The sequence below is a fragment of the Apium graveolens genome, chromosome 10 (genome assembly GCF_009905375.1).
Source record: "Apium graveolens cultivar Ventura chromosome 10, ASM990537v1, whole genome shotgun sequence".
In the NCBI taxonomy this organism is placed as follows: Eukaryota; Viridiplantae; Streptophyta; class Magnoliopsida; order Apiales; family Apiaceae; genus Apium; species Apium graveolens.
In genome coordinates, this window is record NC_133656.1 from 206,356,230 (window position 1) to 206,374,376 (window position 18,147).

Genomic DNA, 18,147 nt, shown 5'->3' on the forward strand with positions numbered 1-18,147 from the left:
ATGAGTTTGTTGTTGAAGTTGGAGTTGTTGTCTTGGTGTAAATTGTTGCTGAAAACCAGGAGGGTTAAATAGCTTATTTCCAAACTGCTGGAATGGTTGTTGCATCACATTCTGATTGTTGCTCCAGCTGAAGTTAGGATGATTCCAGTTGTCAGGATGATAAGTGTCTGGAACTGGTTGTTGCAATCTCTGAAAGTTGCTCACAAACTGAGCTGAGTCACTAGATATAGCGCATTATTCCGTTACATGCGGACCGACACACAGCTCACAAACACTATTTATCTGTTTAACACCATAGTTAGCCAGAGAATTGATCTTCATAGACAACGCCTTTAGTTGAGCAGTGATAGCCGTAGCTGTATCCACTTCAAGAACTCCTGCTACCTTGCCCTGTGGATATCTCTGGGTTGGATACTGATATTCATTAGCAGCCATCAGTTCAATTAGATCATAAGCTTCCTCATAGCTCTTTGCCCATAATGCTCCGCCTGATGCTGCATCGAGCATGGGTCTGGACTGTGCTCCCAACCCATTGTAAAAACAAGTGATGATCATCCAATCAGGAATTCCATGATGAGGACACTTCCTAAGCATCTCCTTGTAGTGCTCCCAAGCTTCACTTAGCGATTCTCCCATTTGCTGTGCAAATTGAGTAATAGCATTCCTGAGTGCAGCTGTCTTCGCCATAGGGAAGAATTTAGTAAGAAACTTCTGAGCAAGATCTTCCCAAGTAGTAATCGAACCAGCTGGTAGAGAGTGTAACCAGCTCTTAGCCTTGTCCTTCAGAGAGAATTGGAACAGTCTCAGCTTCACAGCATCTTCAGAAATACCGTTGAACTTGAAGGTGTCGCATATTTCAATGAAATCCCTAATGTGTGTATTGGGATCTTCCGTTGGAGAACCCCCAAACTGGACTGAAGTCTGTACCCATTGAATTATGCCGGGCTTGATCTCAAAGGTATTAGATGTGATAGCTGGCCGGACAATACTAGATTGAATGTCATTGATCTTGGGTTGAGAAAAATCCATCAAGGCTTTCGTTCGTGCTGCTGGATCTCCCATTGTAATGAGTACCTGAAACACAAACAAATAAACCGTGAAAGTAAAAGAATCCGAGTCAGTGAACTTTAACGACCACTGATGACAAGCACATAAACTAAAAATTAACACCGAGTCCCCGGCAGCGGCGCCAAAAACTTGTTAGGGCGAAAACACGCGCTAATATTCACGCAAGTATACGCGTTCGCAAGTAGTATAAGATATAAATCAGATTCATTCCCACAGAGACTGGTTTAGGTTAAGCTCAATTTATGCACCTATGCAACAATGTATGGTTATCGCTCAATGCTAAGACAAATAATAAATTGGGTTTTTATTAAACTAAGAGATTATACTAAATAACATTAACTAAGAGAATTGAGGTTAAATTAATATATATGATAAACATGGGATTCTAACTTCATTACTACTCCATTCAATAGCCTTTTCGTTCTTAACCTTAGCATGTGATGGTGATGACACTAATCAGATAACACGAAACTGATAAACGCCAACTTTCGTTGCACGAGTACCATTCTACCAGACATCCACAAAGAGATAGAAGCTGAATAGGCACCAATTATATTGAGACCCTATATGTCTATAGAATTTGACAACATAACGGTTTAAGCACAAGTTATCTATCTTGATTACATAGGGCAAGTAAAACGGTTAGAGTTACCTACGAATCATGTATACACATACAAGAACCTATGCTAGCATGGCAAGTTCTAAACCTCTATATTCATTGTCGCTTCAATAGAGATTAACACGCTATCTTATATGTTAGCTACGCACATAAGACGAATAAGCACAACCAATACTAGGATATCATACAATCACCACACACCAAGATATCGAAATAATTAACTATTGAAATCCATAAGTAAATCCACTAGAATCCCATGACAACGATTAGCCCATAATCGAACTCATCGTCACCATGGGTTCCAATGAAAGCATGGTATAAACAAGGTCTTAATAAACTAAATAATAATCAAAGTACGAATAAACGAGATCTAGGTTCAACAAGAACGAAAACGAGCATCCAAAGTTACAACTAATTCAAAGAATCACAAGTTGAAAACAAGATCTTCTTTTTCGGAGTTGTTCTGTGCTTCTAGGTCTTCTCCTTGGTATCCCAATCTTCCCGGATGATGAAAACCCTTTTTTTTAAGTATATATACGCCCCTAGTGGACCTGGACCCTTAAAATTGTCAAATTCTACTCAAAAGAGGCTTTTTCAGCGAAATCAGCGACCAGCCGCGCCCTGAGCGAGCGGGCGCTCAGCTCTCTGAGCGGGCGCTCAGCTCTGCTGAGCGGGCGCTCAGCTACTGACTGGAAAAAATATTCTGATGAATCTTGTTTTGACCATAACTTGAGTTCTACTCGTCAGAATTAGGCGATTCAACTGCCCACGCGAAGCTATTGAGATTCTCTACAACTTGACAATGGCCTTGGCTTCCAATTCTTATCACTTTTAATCATATTTTCTTTAAAATCTCTTTTCTTCATTTAACTGATACCTGAAATGCATTAACACAAAAACACATCAAAATACCAACAACTTGAGTCCAAAACACCAATTTAAGCTTGTAATAAAGCATTCCAAGTGGATATAAAATCCACTTATCATCCTCACAATAAAAACACCTGATATTAGGGTTTTGTTTCTTAGCATACTTCTTTTCCGTGTCACGTGCACGTACCACAAATGCACTTCCATCAGATGTGTCACTCGATTCTTGTTTCATCAATCTTTCGGCCTCCAGAAGAACAACAATAGTCTCATCCAAATCTAACTTCGTTTTCCCAACCAATAAAGAAGTCATCACAGTATTATACTTCTTCGGTAGAGACACTAGTAGTAGAACAATTTTGTCCTCATCCTTTAATTTTTCATCCAAATTATTTAGCTGGTTGATTAAGCCATTAAAACGATTCAGATGATCTCTTAAATCTCCGTCTTCTTCCATCTTGAGCCCAAACAAATCTTTCTTGAGAAATAGCTTGTTGGCCAAAGACTTTGAGTGATAAGTCTTCGTTAACTTCTCCCACAAATTCTTGGGATTGTCCTCTTCAAGAATATCATACTTGATTTTCGATGCAAGGGCCAACCGGATCGTTGATGCCGCACGTAACTTCATGTCTCCCCACTTTGTATCATCAACTTCAGTAGGCTTCTTCCCTCCGAGAGTCGCATATAACCCTCGTTGAATTAATAGATCTTTTACCTTACTTTGCCACAAGGTAAAACTGTTTCTTCCATTAAACAATTCAATTTCAAATCCCCCAACCTTCTTCATCATGAACCTTGGCTCTTGATACCAATTGTTAGGGGGAACACACACAAGTATAGAGCCAAACAAACAATGCAAAACATACACTCAATATATGACGCAGAAAAACCCACATCACAACTTGTATTATTAATCAAAACAATTATCAATAATACAATCAATCTCACCAAACGGTATTCACTCAAGCGATACTTAAGTCAAACAATACTCAAGCATACATCAAAACAATAACATGACTATGTATATATAGCCATCACAAACTTAGCCAACAAGACATACCTAATCTGATTACAATAATAATTGTCTACCCATACAATTATTACCCATTCCCATTATAATAATAATTGTCAACACATACAATTATTACCCAACTCAATTATGATAATAATTGTCTACCCATACAATTATTACCCAATTCAATTATGTTTTCTATCACCAAGACCATACTACCTATTGGGTTTAACCCCAACAGTTGGATTGTTTGTTGATTGTTTATCTTGAATATTAAACTGGTCTGTGATTTTGTACTTTGAGAATTTCACTCGAGATCTCCAGTTAGGCATATAGAGATCTTGACATCTCGATAAGTATAATGACTTATCGAGATCTCTAATGCTCTAGTAAATTTGACTTATAGAGTTCTCTGAGTTCTCGAATGAAACTTTGGCTTGTCGAGATCTCTCAACATCATGTCTTCACTTTGACTTGTCGACAACTTAGAGTTCTCTAGTGAATTTTGACTTATCGATATCTCTGAGTTCTCTAGTGAACTTTGACTTATCGATAACTCAGAGTTCTCTAATGAATGTAGACTTGTCGATAACTCTGAGTTCTCTAGTGAAGTAATGACTTGTCGATATCTCCAACATTTATGTCTTCTTGACTTGTCGATATCTCTCAAAGTTCTCTAGTAGCTTTCATGACTTCTCGATAAGTCATTTGGAGTTCTCGAATGACTTCTCTATACCACTAAATCTGTGACTTGTAGAGATCTTGACTTAGAGTTTTTTTAACCAAACAGATTTATTCAACTCCAAACTTCTTCAAAATTCTTCTGAGGCATGATCACCTTGATCTTCTTCCAGATAGAATCCTTAGGCTTGATACTGTTTCAGGAAAAAGACTACAGTCTGCTCCTTTGCATTTTTACAGACTTTAAGTGTTACAAGTACATAATACAAATTTAGATAACAATACAATTTACTTAGGGTTGACAAATTGTCTTAGTGTTGTTAAGGTACAAACATGTTTTATACAACATTTATATAATTATCATGAAGTCATATCCTTTAAAGTTTTAAATGATCAACATTAAGAATTTAATTCTAAGTATTTTTTTAAAATTATGTAATATTTAAAAAGGTCCTGTATAGTCCGTGCATCACACAGATTTTAAGCTAGTTATTATATTATAATAAACGGAGTATTAAAAGTTTGGTAGTTGATCGGTCCGCACTAACTGAAATTACTAAATAACCGTTATTTTATTATTTTTTTATTAAATATTAAAATCAATTAAGATAAATATATTATAATTTATATATGATACATCTCAATTCTCATGTAATTAGAAGCACACTCCTTCCAAACCTGCAATGCACGTAACATACAGCTCCTTATATTATCATAAAAAGTGTTATTATATAACTATTTAATAACCTAACCTAATTTAAAAGTCCTTTTTAATGGCATTATTATATAATTATTTAATAAACCTGATCTAATTAAAATATTTAACTATTTTATTTATCTATACTATTGTATTAAAATTAAAACACTGATACAATCACACCTATTCATTTATCAAAACCTAAACAATATTAAACATATTGATGATGGATAGAATAAAAAATAAAACTAAACTAAATATGCTTAATTATATTAAAAATATAATATTGAAAATTTTGTTGATAATTTGGCTTGTATTTTCATCATACTTTAAATTTATATTTAACATAAAATATTATTAATAATAATTTAATATTTATAATATGATTAAATAAATATAAACAGAATTGAATATGTATAATGGATTCAGTCCAAAATCAAATAATATATAATATTCACATGTGCCAGAAAAAATTATAATATTGAATCGGTCTAAAATAAAATTAAAACTAAAAAATAATTTGATGGTAGGATAAATGACCCGTAATAAAAGAAAATAATATACAGTGTTTACTCGGACTTAAACAAAATTATAATATTGTTCCGGACTGAAATGCAAAATAAAAAAGTAGATGTAGTTAGTTGAAATTGATGTATCAATTTAAAATATAACAATAATACTACTAACAAATTTATTAAAAATATATTATTGAACCGAGTTAAAATAAAATTTAAATTGAAAAGTAATTTGATAATCGATATAATGATATCGGTCTAAAACAAGATAATATATACTACTCTACCGTGTTAGAATAAAATAATTTATAATTAGAATAAAATAATATTTTTTGGTCAGGAGTGGGATAAATTAAATTTAAAAAATAAACCAAATATAATTATTTGGATTTGGTTCATATCTAAAAACTTTCAATTAAAAATTAAGTTTTTAGAATATACGTATAGTTTTAAAACGTTATGTGCGTCGGTTGTTCGAGTTAAAACAAAATAATAAATACTATTGAATATTTAAAAATAATTATACTATTGAACATAATTAAAATAAAATTATAAACTGAAAGATAATTCGTAGATGGATATAGTGACATCGGGTTAGAAAAATATTAATATTTTACTTACTAATTTAACAAATATAATTAATAAAATATTAAAATAATAATTATTTAAACAACCGTGCATCGCACGGGTTTTAGGTTAGTAAATAATATAATTATTTAGCTATAATATACTATTGACGGGTTTCGAGCCTTGACCAATGCGAGCAATTTAGATACCGAAAAAAATAATATCTTCAAATATGAAATAAAGTAGTTTAGATATTGAAATAAATAATATTTTGTTATACTTCATTCGTCGATTTTTATTTATCTATATTAAACTCTAATAGTTATTATTTAGTATACTAAATCGAAAACCAATCAAATATATATTATTCTACTTCCAATAGTTTTTTCAATTTATTACAAATATAGTACATTTTCAAATTTTATTTAAAAGTAATCAAATTCTAATCTGGATCCGTTGTAAAGCCTGTATTTCCAACCTTTTTGAGATGTGGGCTTTTATCTAGACATTATTGAATCAATATTTTATCCAATTTTTTCGGGTTTCGGGCTAATCTGAATTTTTAAGGAAAACGATGGTTAATTTAGGGTGTTGGGTAATGAATACTACAGGGTGAATGTGTTTTGACAATTTTAATGGCGTTTTGAACTTTTAAGAATGGTGAACACAGTAATCTGTATTGTAGAGAAAATGTGTTTTAACAGAATAATTAAAACATGCATATGAACCCACTTATCTTTCAAAACTCAATTAATTTTATAAAATCAAGCTAGTGTTTGCTACAAATTTATGGGTTCTTCGTATGTTAAGAACTCAACTTCTCTCTTGAGAGTTACAAGATTTTTCAGATCTATTTGTTACATTTTAAAACAAAGCATCCAACGCTTACTTTATAGAACAGTAAACACTGGTTTTTACACAACATGCAACAACATGTACTAAACCCTACTTTTGGATAATTAGATCTTTCTATTTCTGGCTTTGTGTATCTTTGCAAAACGTGCATGTCTGTGACTTTACTTTGTCAGTTAATCTTGGCATTTGATCTTGTACTCTTCAAGCTGTTTTTGTAGACTTTTCAAACCAGTGATTGATTTGTTTGTTGATTGATAATCTTGGATATTAAACTGATCTGCATCCTGTACTTGAGTTTTACATCGATATCTCCAGTTAGTCATATAGAGAACTTGACATCTCAATAAGTATAATGACTTATCGAGATCTCTAATAACTCCATAGTTGTTTGACTTATCGAAGTTTCTGAGTTCTCTATAAGAAAATTTGGCTTGTCGAGATCTCTCATCTTCATGTCTTCACTTTGGCTTATCGATATCTATGAGTTCTCTAGTGACAAATTGACTTATCGATATCTCAGAGTTCTTTAGTGATAAATTGACTTATTAATATCTCAGAAATTTATAGTGATACATTGACTTATCGATATTTCAGAGATCTCTAGTGATAAATTGACTTATCGATATCTCAGAGATCTCTAGTGAAGAAATGACTTGTCGATATCTCCAATCTTCATGTCTTCAATTTGGCTTGTCGATATCTCTGAGTTCTCTAGTAGCTTTTCTTGACTTCTCGATAAGTCATTCTGGAGTTCTCGAATGACTTCTCTATAACACTTAATATATGACTTGTAGACTTCTTAACTTAGAATATTTTTCATAAAACAGATTTATTCAACTCCAAGCTTCTTCAAAATTCTCTGAGGCATGATCTTCATGATCTTCTTCCAGAACTTATTCTTAGGTTTGAGACTGTTTACAGAAAATTACTCCAGTCTAGTCTATTTGCATTTTTACAGACTTAAGTGTTACAATACAAAATACAAACTTAGATTACCATACAACCTACTTAGGGTTGTCAATTTGACTTAGTCTTGTTATTGTACATGCATGTCTTGCACACAATCTCCCCCAATTTGTGAGAAGATTGCTTATCACAAATCCATGCATGTTAACAAGACTAACCCCAAGTTATAATGGAAAATTGGACTTATACATACAAATTGACACAAATACAACATTTATTCATTAGGTAATTTCTTGAGTTTAACAGATACATACATCAGACAAATGTCTCATCTCCTGTTTCTTCTCTAATGAGTTCCTTTAAATTTACAAGTATTTCCAGTTCCTCAATGATTGGTGTTCCTCTTAAAGCTTCCACAAGTTTGAGTTTGTCATGTATTGAATAGTTACTCAGTAAATCAATCCTAAATCTTGATAATGTGCCAACTTTGACATTTAGAAATTTCCCATCTTTGGTAACTCTGCTCATCCCTTTTGCCTTAAGATCTTGAGATCTTTGAATGTACATTTCTATTTCCTTGTCATATTTCCTCTTCCTCTACTCATATTCAGCCTTGTTTCTTGCTCTTCTTTCTTCCCTCTCTATCAATCATTCAGCTAAAATAGATCTTCATACCCTGGTTGCAGTATCTTTATCCTTCAACAAGCTTATCACTCTCTTGATTTCTGTGGGTGACAAGGTGTCCATTAAGTTGCAACCAAGAAATGTGAAGGACCCATCTTGATACCAGATTCTTACTTCTCTTAGTGTTACAACCCAGACTCTGACCATTTCCTCGGCTAGTTGTTGAAAGTAGTCTTCATCTGAGATGTACCAGTTTAGAGGTAGAAAATCACTTTGATTATAGCAATTCCAGATGGCCCTCTCAGTGACTTGAATTTTCTTAGGTTTTCTCCCAACAGACTTGTAGTGAATTTTGGTTGATGGCTTATCAGAAGGTAGGTTTAAGATTTTCTTGTGAAATGTTTGATTTGAGGTGATTGGTATTTTTAGAAAGGTGTTAGCAGTTTGTTTGTACAGGAATTTAGGCTTAGAGGTAGGAGGTCGTTCATTGTATGAGTTTGTTGGCTTAGAAGGTGAGCTTGGTTAATTTGGATTTGTAGGGTTTGTTTTGGTTCTGAGCCATCTTGTATTTTCTTCCTTTTTCTTTCATCCCTTTTCTTCTTTTCATCTTCCTTTTTCTCATCCGTCTTCTTATCCTTGCTGCCAGTTGCTTTTGAAGATTGACTTGGATTTGAGCCAGAAGGCTTTTGCTCATCATGCTTTTGCTCATCATCATCCGTGTCATCTTTTAAGTTGAATTGAGTGGATCGCAACATGGTCTCAGCATTTACCAGATACCTTTCAAGAATTCTGATCATTTCTTCACCTTCAGGTTTCTTGATCTTTTTGTATTTTTAATCAGATTGAAGAGTCATGATCAGTCTCATGTTCCCTCTCACACAGTTCTTGGGAACATTGAATATTTTGTTCTTCTTGGTCTGTGAGCAGATGTAGGATACCCATTTGCTAGGATATAGATAGGCTTCAGGAAAAGCTGCTATATGTGCATTTTTGAGCTCATGAAGAAGCCGAGTGTCCTCTGTAATGACTACATGAACTTTATCAATCACAACATCTAGCTCGGATGCCCTTAGGGTTCTGAGATTTGAAAGAGAGACTTGAAGGCATCTATCCACACCACCATCATTGATGGTAACAACAATCCTCTTCTGTAGATAGTTCTCAACATTTACAACTATTGCCCAGATAGAGTTGATAGTCTTGGCCAATGCTCTTTTGTATGTGATGAAGTTATTTTGAAGAGACATCCTCAGGACTGTAAGAAGTTCACTGAATTCTTGATCTTGATTTGGTCCTTCTGCATCCTTGATGAGTCTTTCTTTTCCCACATCTTGGAATTGTTGAGTTTGTGAAGAGCTTTGGCCAACCTGAATAGGCTCTTTAGACTTAGATTTAGCATCCCTGGATTGTTGAATCCTAGCCTCAATCTCCCCCTTAGTCTTGGTGACAGGCATGAATAGAGGAGTTGGTAATTTTGGCCTTATTTCTTCAGGTAGTGAGGGCAGTGGTATGTTGAGCTTCCCCATGATGGCTCCCAAAGCAATAAAATTCTGTATTTGGAGATGCTTGTGGGAGTCCACCAGGGTTTTGATATCTGTCTGTTGACTCTGCACCAAGTATGTAAGAGCTTGTACTTGTGCACTCAGTGAGTCATTGGAAGATTTGAGAGAAGATACTTGATGTTGCAGTTCTTGAACTTGCAGTGTGGATGAGGATTGAGATGTGGAGGAAGTAGAAACCCCAAAAGTGTCCTGCACAATCTTCTTAATTTCATCCATGAGCAAAGCTGAAGGAGTGTATCTGCTAGAGTGTATTTGATCTAGCTTCAATATTGTATCATTGGAATGAATGATATGATTTAGAACTTGTTCATTCAGGGCCACAAATGAGGTCTTGAGATTCTTGACATGTGTTTCCATTCCAATAAGATCATACCTTGACATCTGGTCATCAAAGGTTATGAATTTGTTTTTTTTATCTCAGTTTGGGAAGGGATGATTTGATCCATTTTTTCCCTCACCATCTTCATTATTTTATCTTGATGTCAAGTCAATGTAATTTGAAGTGCTTTTCCAATATTGTGGAAAGCCTTGATTTGAGCCTTGTATACATCATTGATGGCATCATACACTTCCTGAGGAGTTAGAGATCTAGTATTGCTTCCCAGAATAGTGATATACTCATCCCTCAACTTAACTAGCACAACATCCATTTTAATAGAAAATTCTTTATCTAGCCAAGCATCACAGATTGCATCCTGACCAGCTTCATCAATAATTTTAGCTTGATTTTCTTCAACATCTGTCTGGTAGGTGAGCATGATAGCTTGGTAGTCCTGATTTGATATGTTGGATGTGAGCAGTTGTTGTGAGATTTGTGCAAGGCCTCCAATCTGGTCAACTACAAGATCTTCAATGGTTGAAGGTTGATTTTCAGTTTCATGAAGCCACTGGGAGATGAGATGGTTGAGGTTGAGAAGTTGAGGGTTGGTGTGTAGGGTCAGAACCACTTGTGACAGGAGTCACAGTTTGACTCACATATTGCAATGTGTTTATGATAGTGTGTTGTCCTCCACTTTTAGTGGGAACCTTGTTAGAGCGAAAATACGCGCTAATATTCACGCAAGTATACGCGATTGCAAGTAATATAGAATTATTTCTAGTTCATTCACACAAAGATTGGTTTAAGGTAATTTTAATCAATGTACTTATGCAACAATGTTATGGTTATTATTCAATGCTAAGATGATCATAATTTGAGATTGTTTATAATTACGATTAACTAAGAGATTATACTAAAGAACATTAACTAAGAGATTAAAAGGGATTGATTACTATATGACACAAACATGGGATCTAACTTCATCACTACTTCATTCAATAGCCTTTTTTTCTTAACCTTAGTATGCAATGGTGATGAGACTAATCAGATAACACGAAACTAGTAAACGCCAACTTTCATTGTACGAATACCCTACTATCAGATATCCACAAAAGAGATAGAAGCTGAATAGACACCAATTACATTGAGACCCTATATGTCTATAGAATTTGACAACATAACGGTTTAATGCGCAAGTTATCTATCATGATTACATAGGGCAAGTAAGATGGTTAAAATTACCTACGAATCATGCATATCAAATACGTGAACCTATGCTAGCATGGCAAGTTCTAAACCCCTAAATTTACTTTCGCTTCATTAGAGATTAACACGCTATCTTATAAGTTCGCGACGCTCATAAGACGAATAAGCATAACCAATACTAGGATATCATACAATCACCACACACTAAGGTATCAAAATAATTAACTAAAGAAATCCATAAGTAAATCCGCTAGAACCCCACGATAACGATTAGCCCATAATCGGACTAATCATCAATATGGGTTCTGATGAAAGCATAACATAAAAAATGTAGTATTTATACTGAATAAATAATAAACCAAGTACGTAACAAGAGTATAGGTTCAACAAACAAGAAACGAGCATCCAAGATTACAACTTAGAAAAAAGAATCACAAGAATAAACTAGGTCTTCTTCGCCTTCGTTAAATTATGTTATAGGTCTTCTCGTCGATCTCTCCTTAAGCTCTGTTATGTCTCCTCTTGAAAAATGATCTTAAGTTGTCATTATATAGCAGCCCATGCAGATTAGAAGCCCAGAAATCAGAATTGTAAGAGAATCAGTGTAACACCCCCAGATCCGGGGTCGGGAATCCGGGTCGTCACAGTCTTTCTTTCCACAATATCACTTCACTTAATTAATAATAAATAACCTTATGTTATGACCCCACACTAACACACACCACAACCTGTTATAGTCTCAGAGATGAAATTGAAATAAGTACAAGTCTTTGAATCCACAGTTTAAAAGTTATTACAACCCAAAATGATTACTTGATAAATTTACAGTTAATTGCCATTATCTGCCACAAGTTATAATTATACAATATTTGGTTCCCAAAAGTAGAATGTCTGATCTACAGATAGATCTACCTCTGCAGCTATAGCAGCTACGATCTCAACGGGAAGGCGCGGGGCGCTTCCCACGCTCTTGCGCTGGGTCTGCTTGAGCCTGACCATCTTTCCTAACTGTTGTTGTGTGATGAAGAAATGAAGCAAGAGTGAGCATTATAACTCGCAAGATAATATATAGTGTTAACAATAATACAAGTATCTGAATGGATACTTACTAGAATCCTTTATCATGTGTAAGGTAATTACTTACTGGATATAAGTTTAAAAGAAGATGAAGTTACCAATTACTTCACTATACTTATACCATTTTTAGAAATCTACTTGAACTACTACTGTTCAAAGTATAATAAGATTCAAGAGGTCATCCCATAGATGAGACCATAAATTAAAACTTGAATATATTCAATCTTTGAAATATTTTTAAAAGAAATGAAGTTACGAGATACTTCATTCAATGGAAATACCAATAAAACTGTTTGACCCTGTCAATGCTTCGGCAACCACCCATTCGTAGCCTTTCGATCGAAATGCTACGGGTAGTGTTGCAGAATTATCCAACTGGATGATGAACTCATTACGGGAGTTTGTCGCGCCAGGAAGACCACTTACGATGATCAGTCGCAGTAGTACACCCCACCATTTTCTACATGTAGAGGAGAACCTGTCGGATTTACTTGTCAACCGAACACTGGACTCCTAAGGAATGGTCCGTCTTAGCGGAACTTCCAGGCCATTTTGGGCCAATATAATAAGGCTGGGCCGGCGCCACTCGACCACTTACGCCACTCCTAGTTCAGATGAAATCCATGACTCTGAAACGTAAAGCTCGTCCCCTCTTTCCCCAAGTAGAAACTTGTTGTTACGGCCCCACCAAGAAGTCGTATCTAGTTGGAAAGGAAAACTCGCCGATATTTCCCAGGCGATGCCTGTTAATGGATTAACTTGTTCCAAGAATTTTACTTCCCGAGTGTTGGGTAAGTAATCAAAATTCTTTTATCAAGACAGCAACCTTGTTACGAATATAAAACACACCACAGAGCCGGATCCGTCAGGTTTTGAGCGAGTATTTAAATCCCCTTCGAAAGGAGGATCTTAAAGATAAAAATGAGTTTTGGGATCCGCTCTAACTTTTAAAAATCATTTTGAAGACTCGCAAAACATTTTTAAGAATGTTCGGAGTGATGCTGATTTAATAAAATAAATCAGTCCCAATATATAAAAAAATATCTGAATATTATTATTTAAATAATATTCCCATAAAGAATAATCTTTATAAAAATAATTGAAGTAGATGTTGTAAAACTTATACTTGAAATGACTATTACATAACCAAAGATATACTTATACGAAAGTAATATCTTTATTTGAATAATCAAAAGTAAGTTTGATTACCGACACATTATTCTTTAATAAAATAAAGAATATTAATTAGTAAATAACTCGGAGTCATAAGCCCTCGAATGAATATTCAAAATAATATTCATTAATAAAATAAACGGAGTCATAAGCCCTCGAATGAATATTCAAAATAATATCCATTAATAAAATAAAGTTATCGAATAAACCTTATTTGATTCATAGTTTTAAAAACTATTTATATATATATATTATACTCGGGAGCCTCGACTCCCGGTTTTAGAAAAAGTTCACCTTTTGATCCCCTATATTAATGGTATACGCAAAAACCGCTTATCTCTAGCATAAGTATTATGCAACTAATAAGCATTTGAACCAACAGATATATAATTCAAGAATATGAAACAGGCATGCATATATACCATATCACATGCTACAATATATCGCAAGAATTTGCTAATAACAAATATGCATTTATCGCAAGATCATGCATAAACACATGTACATCACAACAACAGTTATACGGGTAGAAAACTTGCCTGAGCGACTGAGGGTTATTAATGGCTTGGGACGAGTCTGGTAACCTATAAACAACATGTGAGTTAGAATTAAACCAAAGTCACTTGTAAATCTATACTTTAACCAAATTAGACTCTAACGCTCGCTTTGCGCTTACTGATTCTCTTAAGTCACTCGAGTACCCTCGGCTCCACCATTTTTAATAATTTAACCATTACGAGTTTTAAGGCGATTCCTTCGCGAGTGTCTTACGAACTGCCTAAGACACTTAACATAATTGTTTCATACACTAATTAACCCTTTTTAGGTCTTTAACCTATGTTTCAAAGTAAGGCGAGGGGTAATGTTTCGTTCGCGAAATGTCGTTATTTAAAATGGCCGTTTCTCCTAAACCGTACATCGGAATCAAACAAACCACATATCAAAACGAAGCTCGTAACATGAACTATCTAAACATGGCAATGGTCAAAGCCTAGCAGGGAGTTCTCGGGTCCTAATGTTATGAACAAAAGCAGTCTAAAGTAAATCGGACATTACGACGACTATGTTTACGCGATTTCCTAATTTTATACCATTCCAATTCAATCACCAAACAACCCCAATCCATTCATACAACCAAAGTCCATCCATATCACACTACAACAGCCACAATCAACTCAATATTAACAATTATACTTATTGTTAAACTTGAATTTAAACTATACTTAAATCCTTTAACCAAACCATAAGATTTCAACATTTAATTCACCACCATTCCAACCCAAACTCTAAACAAACAAGCTTCAAGCTACTCTTTACCATAACTATCAAAATCATCCTAATATACAAAGTAAAGCTAGGGTTTGGAGATGATATACCTTCCTTGAAGTGATGTGAGTAGCTAGGAAGCCTTAAGAAGCCTTGAGATGTCTTAGAGATGCTTGAATCTTAAAGGAAAAACAAGAAAAATCAAGTTAAAAACCTTGAAATCACTATTCATTGTCTTCTTCATTGATTTCTTGGAGAAGATTAAGAATGAATTGGAGGCTTAAACTCATAAGATAGCCATAACTATGCATAAAGAGTACTAGAGAATTATCTTACCAATTTAGGAAGCTTGAAACTTGGATTTTGAAAATTCTTCTATTTGAAAATGGAAAAAGCCGAGAGCAAGCTTCTTGGTGAAAAGAAATAAAATGATTTTTGTGTTTGCTTTGTTTTGTTTTGGTAAATTGATTTTCTTTTGATTAATTTTGGTTAATTACCTTATTAACCTTGTCTTTGTGTGGTTATAAACCAACCACATCTCCTTCCCCTTATGTCATGCTTATGTCATGCTTATGATGTCATCTTCCCTTACTTGCCCCCTTCTTATTGGTTGTATGACCTCATCATCCCTAACCTCCTTGATTAACTCCCTAATTGTTTGCCTAATGACCGCTGATCTGTTATACGGTTCGCTTAACTTTCGTTCTCGTTTCTCGTTTGAGGGATTATACCCGGGATCTTATTACTTGGGTTTCCTTAACCTTTCTCAATACATTATATTCCTTTTATGATCCTCTCTTATAATCCTTTAATTTAAATCCTTTTTATCCTGTTACCTTATACTCAATTCCTTCCGTATCTAGTGGATTTCCGGGAAAAATCAAAGTGTTCGGAATTGGATTTTGACGATCTTTACATACACCTATATACCAAATAGAGTACTAATAAAATCTCAGAATATCCAAAACAGAACCCCTACATAGTGTGGCATGAAAAGTTTTCTTATTCATCAAAAATACTATTCATAAGGGTTACAAAAAGTTCAAAATTTTGGGGGTTATTACAGTCTCCCCTCCTTAAAAGGATTCCGTCCCGGAATCAAATAGAAACAAATGGGGGTACTTTTCTAGCATTGCGCTCTCTAGTTCCCAAGTTGATTCTTCCACATTATAATTCTGCCATAGCACTCTGACTAGCTTGATTACTTTGTTCCGAAGCACCTGCTCCTTCTTATCGATAATCCTTACTGGCTTCTCCACGTAAGTCAGATCTGGTTGCATATCCACCTGCTCGTACTCCACTATGTGTCTGGCATCCCGATGATACTTCCTTAGCATTGACACATGGAACACATTATGAACTTGGTGTAGGTTTGGGGGTAAGGCTAGCTCGTAAGCCAACTTCCCAATCCGTCTTAATATCTCAAAAGGTCCAATGTACCTTGGGCTTAGTTTTCCTTTCTTTCCGAACCTCATTAATCCCTTCCAAGGGGATACCTTCAGCAGTACTAAGTCCCCTACTTCATATTCCTTGTCCTTTCGGGCTAGGTCTGCATATTTCTTCTGTCTGTCTTGGGCTGCTATAAGCCGCCCTCTGATAAGATCCACTATGTCTTTGGTCCTTTGGACCACTTCGGGTCCGAGCATCTTCCGATCCCCTACTTCATCCCAGTATAAGGGAGATTGACACCTTCTTCCGTACAGGGCCTCATAAGGTGGCATTCCGATGCTAGCATGAAAGCTATTGTTATAAGAAAACTCGATCAACGGCAAGTGATCATCCCAACTTCCTTTAAAGTCTATTGCACAGACTCTCAACATATCCTCTAGTGTCTGGATGGTCCTTTCACTCTGCCCATCCGTCTGGGGATGGTACGCGGTACTCATATTTAACTTGGTCCCCGCACATTCTTGAAAGCTCCTCCAAAATTTGGAGTTGAATCTGGGGTCTCGGTCTGAGACAATGGACGCTGTGACTCCATGTCGCGTCACTATTTCCTTAAGGTAAATGTCCACCAGTCTATCGATCGTGTATCTATCATTGATAGGAATGAAATGAGCTGACTTTGTCAGTCGGTCTATAATTACCCATATGGCGTCATGATTGGCTTTCGTCCTTGGCAAGCCTACAATAAAATCCATCGCTATTTGTTCCCATTTCCATTCGGGAATCTCCAGGGGTCGTAAAAGTCCACTGGGTCTCTGGTGCTCTGCCTTTACTCTTTGGCAAGTCAAACATTTGCTTACCCATTCTGCTACATCCCTCTTCATGTTGGGCCACCAGTAATATTCCTTCAAATCCCTATACATCTTGGTGCTTCCCGGGTGAATGGAATACCTTGAACTATGACTTTCATCCAAAACCTCGGCTTTAAGTTCTTGAACATTTGGAACCCAAATCCTATAGGAATACCTCATTATCCCCTTATTGTCTCTCTCAGTATGGATCTCTTCTCCAGTCATTGACTCTCTGCCCTCATTCATCATTTTTTCTTGGCATAATCTAATATTTTCCAATAACTCTGGATGCATTGATATCTCAAACAGCTTTTCAGTTCCGGTTCCGGTTACCTTTACTTCTATTTCCATTCTTTCAAAATCCCTTATCAATTCTTCCGAAGTCGTTATCATTCTGAGTCTTTCCTTTCTACTAAGGGCATCAGCCACCACGTTGGCTTTCCCCGGGTGATAGAGAATCTCACAATCATAGTCCTTGATTAGCTCTAACCATCTCCTCTGGCACATGTTGAGCTCTTTCTGCGTAAATATGTACTTGAGGCTCTTATGGTCTGTGAAAATCTCGCACTTCTCTCCATACAAGTAGTGCCTCCAATTTTTTAGGGCAAAAACTATTGCTGAGAGCTCAAGGTCATGAGTAGGATATCTAATTTCGTATTCCTTCAATTGTCTCGATGCATACGCAATCACTTTACCGTGCTGCATAAGCACACACCCTAATCCTTTATGCGACGCGTCACTATATATCACAAAATCTCCTTTTCCGTCTGGCAATGCCAACACCGGGGCCGTTACCAACCTTTTCTTTAATTCCTGAAAACTGTTCTCGCATTTCTCCGTCCATTCAAACTTCTCTGTCTTACGAGTAAGTCGTGTCAAAGGGGCTGCGATCT

The 18,147-nt window shown here is 35.5% G+C and overlaps 1 non-coding gene across 1 annotated transcript; it reads left to right on the plus strand.

The window, feature by feature from the left end:
- The first annotated feature begins 565 nt into the window (after window positions 1-565).
- Window positions 566-672, plus strand: LOC141694353 (small nucleolar RNA R71). Its single transcript, XR_012563667.1, has one exon. It is a non-coding gene; the product is annotated as a small nucleolar RNA R71 (small nucleolar RNA).
- Window positions 673-18,147: the final 17,475 nt, after the last annotated feature.